At 52.0% G+C, this 8,540-nt stretch overlaps 1 long non-coding RNA gene across 2 annotated transcripts in view; it reads right to left on the bottom strand.

Annotated features, from left to right (window-relative positions):
* Positions 1–1,060: 1,060 nt before the first annotated feature.
* LOC107195720 overlaps positions 1,061–8,540 on the bottom strand; it is a 23,951-nt gene continuing 16,471 nt past the window's right edge. For both annotated transcript variants that reach the window (XR_003046421.1, XR_003046419.1), the window contains one exon: positions 1,061–2,307. This is a non-coding gene — a long non-coding RNA (uncharacterized LOC107195720). The remainder of the gene's footprint in view (positions 2,308–8,540) is intronic.

The following is an 8,540-nucleotide window of genomic DNA, read 5'->3' as shown; positions in this document are numbered from 1 at the left end:
TCTCTCTCTCTCTCTCTCTCTCACACACACACACACACACACACACACACACACACACACACACACACACACACACACCATAGTCTATTTTCTACTGTTCCCAGTGGCTGTTTGTTTTTCTTTCTTAAAGAACTGTTTTTAATAAGAAAGGTTAGCTAGCTTCACCTTCTTAAGTAGGATTGTCTTGGAGAGGGACCCCTGACATCTAGAAGGCCTGTCCACAGCAAGCTTCTGAAAAAAAAAGTGGTCTCAGCTGGTTCTTTATCCTTTAAGGTTTTTATTCAACATTATGCAACCCTATCACCCTGGAAACTACTGATTTTGTCGACTGCTGACTGATCCGGTGGCATCTATCTATAGACTGCTCAGTGGCCAATGATGTGACCAGACGAAAGGGTTCTGACTGAATGGCAACTGGCCGAACCAACCAAGAGCACCAGCCGGTTACAGGCGGTGAAGCAGAAGCAGAGACCGGGTCGTCGAGTCACCCAGTGTTCCAGTTTGTCCAGGACGGTCCCAGGTTCAGCACCGGAATCCCCTCGGTCCTAGGCAAACTGGGACAGCCAGTCGCCTTCAGCTCATCGCCACAGTAGAATTCTGGAATCGGGAGCAGTGGATCCTGCTGCTAAGCAAAAGATCGAGATGACCTCAGTGTGACAGACCTACTCTCCGCGGAAACCATCGATCGCAACTGGGTATCTCGATGGACTTGGGCTGCATGTAAAGGCCTAGCTGGACAGCTGCTGGGTAGAGCGTGTCCGGTCTGCTTTAGTTCCATGGAGGTCGGACTAACCCAGCATCTACGGAGGAAACGTAAGGGGGGTCTCCGTTCCTCGAAACCCAAAGGAATCTAATACGACGAGTCTGTCTGCACGTCAAGGCAGGACGGTGAAAGCCCACAAACAACCTCACAACCCAGTAGCACGAAACCGCCAGAGGCTCCCCTCACTCGCTTCGTGGCGAATCTGAGATGCCGAGGACCCCACTGCTCCACCGAGAAGCCACCAAAGTCACTCACCGGTCACACAAACACCATCTACAACGCAGGGAAAAAATTATATATATATATATATATATAGAAATTTAATTCTTTTTACAAAGGCAAGTCATCCATTCGCTCTGGAAATTGAAAACACAAACATTTTTTGGCTCCGCCTTTGGGCTGGATCGTGATCATTATCTGGGACAGGTTTCCAGCCAGGTGTGTGGCAGCTACAGGGTGAATGAAACAAACAGGACTTGTGTCTCGAGGGGCCCGATCTGTTGTCAGGGGTGTGTGTGAGTGATCAGCACACACTGGAGGATGGGGGTCCTCAATAAAGGCCGCCAACTCTGGTAGTTGGAGAGTTGACAAGGAAGCCCCGAGTTCTGGGGTGGACCCCAAGTCCTCCTGAGAGGAGCCGGTCTCCACGGCTGACCATGCATCTGTGTCAGCAGCGGACAGCTGGAATGACAAACGGTGTTCGTCTTCTGCCCCTCCAGACGTACACCCGTGTGTGATCCCAAATGAGACGGTGGGGCGTGAGGACACCAGCCTTCACGATCCAGCTCCCCTGCTGAAGTCCCGCCAATGTCTCTGATGGCCTGAAGAACTTCTGCACCGATGTGCATCGATCTGGAACCTGGAACCTGTGTGGCCAGACCCCACGTAAATGAGAAGGACTGCTCCTCCCAAGCCGCTTGCATAGCAACACACACACACACACACACACACACACACACACACACACACACACACACTTCTTTAGAAGGAGCAGGAATAGAAATCAAGAGCCCATTTGGCCTAAGTGTAGTTAACTATTCACTCTGTATCCGGCCGGAAGATAATGGAGCAAACAAGGGCTGCTGGGTCCAAAGGCGGAGCGGACGTGGAGGTGGGGGACGCGGAAAGGGTGTGGGAGAAAGCCCCTGGCTTCCGGGGCTTGGGGGGAGAGGGGAGTCTTCAGAGCGGGCAGCCTCAGAGGAAACATTTTCCACCACAAGGGAAAACAAGGACTGAGGTACAGACGTCTTCTCCGACTGCAGGTCACTCCAGTGATGCATCTCCCAGCCCACGCAGGTTGAGACGTAGACCATCCCTCGGTGCGAAGGCCTTTGCTTTCTAAACGTCTTCTCAAATCCAGAACCTTCTTTATTCTCCAAATAAGAGTTCTTGATCAAATCCAGAGCTTTTGCCTCTTAAGAGATGGTCCCGTCTTAGCCAGGTGCTTCAGGTGGGGGCCCTGGGGGAATATATTGGCTCCCCAAAGTGTCCTGGTGGAGGGTGTGAGTGAGAAAGGGAACTTTGCTACGTTCTCCTCTCTAGGCCTGTGGATCAAAAAACAATAAAAGAGTGAGATTCTGGCTTCTGCTCATCCAATAGGTGTCTTTCAACAATGACCATCACTTTATCATCTTTGGTCCATAATGTTCTAGCTACTGAAAAGAACACACACTCCTCTAAAAGCAGGATTTTAGTTAAGGACCAAAAAAAATACCAAAACGCCTATTTGTACATCTCAAGACTCCCTGCAAACCGAATCATCGCCAAGAGCCCTTCGCACAAATCTCACCCACAGCTAATTTTTCCAAAATATCACTGAAGAGAGCCAGCCCAGAGGAAATGAAAATTTCTGTTTTTCAGCATGTCACTGTTACGTCTGTGAGATGTGGGGCAGGGGGCACGGAGGTGTCAGACCACCCACTTCACAGAGGGAAAAACTGAGGCACCGCGGCGCCAATGTTCTCAGTCTGGGATGACCAGGGTCTGGCCCGAGGCGCCAATGCTCTCAGTCTGGGGTGACCAGGGTCTGGCCCCGAGTCCTGACGCCTGCTTCGGGTGGCTCTTCTCTCTGCTGTCATGGGCCCCTTAGCAATGAACTCGAAACTTACCCAGAGTGGATGGGGCCCCTCAGAGGAACCGGACCCCACGGTTTCACGCATTTCTCCTTCCCTAACGCTGATGACAAATAGATGAAGACGGACCTGGACGCGTCCTTCTACCTCACGTCCCACCATCCTGGCATAACCCCCATTTCTGAGTGACAAATGTCTTTAGGCCACCAAATGCCCTCAGAGGGATGCCCTCATTTTAAAATTGATGAGGCCCAGCAAGGGGCCTCGGCACAGGTCGACTTAATCCAGGCTTCATGAGCGAGGTCGCTTTCTGGGTCTCTGATTCCAGTGATGACAATCAACCCACGAGGTATGACGTGGACGGCTGCAAACCTGCACGATCACCAGTACCCTACAGGGTTAGACGCCGCGGATACAGATGTAAACCAGACGGGCAAGCCCGGCCCCCGGGCCTTCACAAGCGGGTAGTGCTGACCAAGCAGGATGCCAGAAGGACAGCGCTATCGGAGGGAAATACACTGAGGGTTTTGGGGGGCCAACGAGACCTGTGAGGGACGTGGCCCAGCCTGGTGCGAGGCTGCTCTTTTCCCTGTGGGCTTTGGCTAACTCCTGGCTGGGATGTGTGCGGCTGCCATGACACCCAGACGGGAGGGTGCTACTTGTCAGAGATGCGAGGGTGTCACAACAAGGCCCCGGGGGAGACTGAGTGGGGAGATGGCTCTAGACAGTCAGTCCTCTCTGCAGGGAGCGAGTCTGCATGTTAGCGTCGCCCACCCCCAAAACCAGCCAGCGTGCCTCCGCAGAGGCGCTTTGGCACCCCAGGTGGCTCTCGGCTTGGTGGTCAAGAGGGAAATCATAAGTCTTCGCCTGGGTCTTGCCCAGGACGTGCCTGGGCCCGCCGGACACTCTTTCTCATTTGGACCCGAAAACACCCCGAACGCCCCAAAGTTCTGCTAAACTTTCTCTGGCTTCTCATCCCCTCCTGAACGGCAGCCCTCTGCGCTGGCTCAGACAGGGCCCGGAGAAGCCTTTCCCCAGGGGACGCACACAGCTAGCAAATTAATTGGCAGCTCCCACCCCCACCCCCTGGGTGAATCACACAAGGACTTCCTTCTTGTTGCCCAGCAACCGCATGCACTTGGCAGTGGGACATTAAACACACAGGGGAATGTTGGGAGGCAATTGCAAAATAAAATAAAAAGCAAAACATACAACACCCCAGACTCATCCCAGCATGGCCGACCCAGCCAAGGGGGGCGGGGGTGAAGACAAGGGCCTCGGCCCAGCGAAGGAAAATGAGGTTAGGACAGAACCGGCCTGAGCAGAGCCCAACACTCCCTCCCTCCCCCCTTCAAATTCTTCTAGGTGTAGCATTTGTATTTGGCCAAAGGCGCGCCTCTATTAGCCTAGGGAAAGGCAATAGGGGGCACGAGGATTAGCCGGCACCTAGAGATTTGAAAGATTATCTAGAAACACGCAGCCCAGAAGGTTTATGCGCTTTGCTGCAGCGACTAAAGTATCTGCTGTTTATGCTTCTCCATCGCAGACCAATCCCCAGGTCAAGTCACTCGGCCACCGCTGGGGCAGGATCCCCTTCCCCCAATGCTTTTCCCCTCGAATGTTTTTCGTGCCTGTTGCTATGACCACCGCGAGCTGATTAGACAAGTCTCCCAACACATGCCTTGCCCTTCAGACCCTGCCTCTAGCCTCTTTGAAAACTCCCGGGACAGAAGTGAGATGCGCGTTATGTTCTATGTTTGGAAGGAAAGCTGGGGACAACAGTAGCGAGGGGCTCCCTGTGGTAGGCTGAATATTAGCCCCCAAAGATAGCCACCTCCTCATCCCTGCTACCTGGAATGGTACCTGGAATGTGAATACATGAAGGCTCTTGAGATGCAGAGATGACCCTGTTTTTTCTGGGTGGGTCTCAAATGTAATCCCGAGAGTGCTTATAAGAGGGAGATCTGACCCAGGAGAGGTAGCAAGAGACGTGATCACGGAAGTGAGATACTGGAGTAGTTCAAGGAAGGGGTCTGGAGGCCAGGAGAGCAGGTGGCTTCCGGAAGCTGAGAAAGGCCAGCAAGTGGATTCTTCCCTAGAGCTTCCACCGGGAACCGGCTTTGCAGATACCTTGGCTTTAACCCAGTGACACTGGCCTCCAGAATGAGAAGGGAATAAATGTGTGCTGCTTTCAGCCATTTAAATCTGTGGTAACTTTACAGCAGCACCAGGAAACTAATCCTAGTCATTCAGGGCACACCCCGTCTCAAGGTAATGTGTCAACACGGGTACAGGTAGCAATGGAAGGGAGCTGATCAGAAGGGGCGGGCTTAGAAAGGTCTGACACATAACCTACGGGCTCAGAAGGAAAAGTCAGCTCTCTGAGAGCAACTGAGGCGAGAAGCAGCCCAGGCTTTGCAACGGCTCTCAAATTAACACCATTGGTGACTGTAACTTGGCCCGGTGGCTTAATCTTTGAGAGCCTTCCGTTCTTCATTGGCAAAATAGAGATAATATTATTACCTGTCTTGCAAAGCGTTTAGGATTAAATGAGATGCCACATGAAAAAAAAAAGCACATGGCACATGGCAGATGCCAAATAAATGACAAATCTTGGGAGGATTAAGGCATGTGCCTATGCGCAGAAGCTGTGAGTTACCTATTCCTTTTGTTCTCCCCTCTCCCTTATATTTTAGAAATATAACTCTGATTTTTGGCTGGCACATTGTGGCCCAGAATAAAAAGACTACGTTTCCCAGCCTCCCTTGCAGCTAGCTATGGCCACAGGGCTAAGATCTGGCAGAAGAGATGTAGGCAAAGAGAAGAAGCCTCCTTCTGGGGAGGCTGTTCAAAAGGTGCTGAAAGAAGCCCGATTGTTACCTGTCTGTCTTTACTACCTTCTGCTTTCAATAAGGACGTGATAGCTGGTGCTCCAGCAGCTACTTTGGACTATGAGGGAGCCATGTACTAAGATGCTCTAACGAGAAGATAGAAGCCTGGGTCCTTATTAACTCCAGAACTGCCACATGAGCCTTGGATGGCCCTTCTCTGGATTTCTGTTATGTGAGAGAGAATACTTTTGTGTCTTAGTCATTAAGTCACTGTTGGTTTAGTGTTTTCTAATAACCATAATAGATACGAGGTCTCACAGATCTAGGAAAACAGGACTCCGAATAAATCTAGAGTAGCCCTAGACTGACAGCTTTAGGAGCTGGGAACTTCTTAGAAAGGCGAATTCTCGGGCCCCACCCCAGTCTCACTGAATCAAACCCCGGGAGTGGGGTCCAGCAATCTGTGTTTTCACAAGTCTTCCAGGGGATCCTGGTACACACTCCCAGTGTGAGAACCACCATGCTAGAGCAAGCTTTCTCCACTCTTGCCTGGTGACATTTGAGGTTGGATCATTTTTTTTTTTGCAGGGTGCGGGGCGGGGGGTTTGCTATCTTATGCATTGTGAGACATTTAGCAGCTTCCCTGACCTCTACCCACTAGATGCCAGTAGTACCCCGCCCCACAGTGTGACCATGAAGGAGGTCTCAGACATTGGCATATGTCTACGGTGGGGGTAGGAGGACGCCAAGATCGCGCCCGGTTAAGAAACACTGTCTCCGATGAGTGGTTTGTTCTTGACCTTGGCGGCATATAACGATCACTTGGGAAGCTTTACGAAATTCCAAAACGCAGGCCTCACCCCAACCTGGTTAACTCAGAATCTACTACGGCAGCACAAGGCAGCAGTTAAAACCTTCCCGATGATTCCCAATGTGCACACCGCAGAGGGCCAGCTCTGAGCCGGGAAGGTGGTAACACACCTGAATCTTGACTCTGGGAAAGATACAAGATGCTCCCAAGCAGAAACTATAACGAGCATGACTCGGGCAGGCTTGGGAATGAACGCCGAGCTGCTGGATGGGGTGACTAGATGGGCCGGAATTCCTGGTGGCTGTGTCACCTTATTTCCCGTCGGAACAGGGTGGACACCTTTCAGTGTCTCCCATGAATAACCACACAAAGCCTCAGTTTCCTCCCCTAATAAACAGAGCTCACAAGGAGCCAGCTCCCACGAGGTGCTATAAACATTAGCTCATTCAACAAAAAGAACTGTCTTAATAAAGTCAGCGATACGGCAGTGGGCCCTATTTAGAAAAGGGAGCATACATTCTCCTTCCAACCGGTAAACTCCCCAAGGCATTGAAACCAAAATCCTCCCACAAGGATGGACTCTGCGTGAGGAGATATTTCCCATATGTTTAATGTAGCCTGAAAATTAGCTTGGCTAAGGGGTCCATAACTGGGCTGAAGCAGAAAGGAAAGAAAGAATTAAATGAGGAACCAGCAACCCTGGAGAAAATGGGAGAGAGCTGAACAGGTTGATGCTCTGGCTCCTGGAAAAGAAAGACAAAGCCGTGTGTAAATTCTCTCTCCTGCTGGAAGCGTCTCTTCCCTTCATTATTTCGTTCCCAGCCTGCCCTGCGGAAGTGCTGAGCCCAGCTTTTCCTTGTTTCTTTTGGCCCAAATCAGTAAGTCCAGGATGTCATTGGAGGAGGCAGGGAGAGGCGAAGAGGAGGAAGACAGAGGGCCTGGAAGAGGGTCGAGAGACGAACCTGCGGGGCCCCGAATGTCAGAGAAACAGTCTTTGCAGCACCAGGAGGAACTGGCCTCTCTGCCCCGACCTCTTTCAGCCCCACCTGGCTAGCCTCGACGGGAAGATGAGGAACAGGCGTGAGTCTGTAACCCATGCAGAAAAAGCCAGCGGCCAGTGGGTCTCTGAGAGGCTAAGGCAGTGGGAAGGGGCCTACCAGCAGAGGTTCTGCCTTCGGTTCTGTCCTTCCATGTAAGGCAGCGGATTGGAACAAGGCAAAAGAAATCCTGTTGCTCTTGACCAGTGTTACCCAAGAGGCAAGGGACTCGGGTCCCTTTTCTGTCCCTGGGGACTTTTGTTCCTGTGCAAGTTAGTCTGAAGAACGGAGGACTTCGCTGCTGGCCTTGGCCATTCTCAAGGCTCCCACCTTCCTTTCCAACACGACTGCCCTTCCCCGCGGTCAGAATATATCTCCCAGTCGACTGAAACCCCTGGGTTCCCTCCAGCCTGTAAACCTCGTGAGTAAGTGTCCTGACTCGTTGCAAATGTGTTAAAAAATAAACCTTAAAAAGCTTCCAGATGTTGTTCTGTTTGCACGACGTTTTCTCTCTGCTCCTGTGTCCAGCGGCCAGTGCATGATGTCCAGCATCCCGATGGCCCAGAAGAAATAGGAGGTGGCCGAGAGGGTACCGCCTGGGGTGAGCAGGGAGGACTGCGCTCGCCCATTGGTCCGTCAACTCTCCCCCTGCAGAGGTTCGTCCCCTTTATCCTTCCACCACCACCCACACCCCGCTTCTTCCACTCCTGTAGGTGAGGCATACACGGCATCCCTGGAGTTGATTCCATGGAAAGCAGAAAACCTCCAAAGACTGCCAGAGAGCAAGTCTGAGATGCCAGAGGACAAGCCTTCAGGCTGTGTCTCCGAGCACCCACCTCATCGCTCCCTTACATTTCTTATACCGACTGCCTTTGCCACATAGAGTCAAGGACGAAATGACGCAGAGCACCCCTTCTACGTAAGATGTTAAATCGCCGCTTGCAGGGACATCTTGGGAGCTGGACCAGCCAGAACAAGGGTGCGGAGATCATGATTTGTCAAGCCCTACCGCCCCCCGCCCCCCAC

Source organism: Pteropus alecto, unplaced genomic scaffold (assembly GCF_000325575.1).
Source record: "Pteropus alecto unplaced genomic scaffold, ASM32557v1 scaffold134, whole genome shotgun sequence".
NCBI classification, from domain to species: domain Eukaryota; kingdom Metazoa; phylum Chordata; class Mammalia; order Chiroptera; family Pteropodidae; genus Pteropus; species Pteropus alecto.
This window is presented reverse-complemented; position numbering and strand designations above follow the sequence as displayed.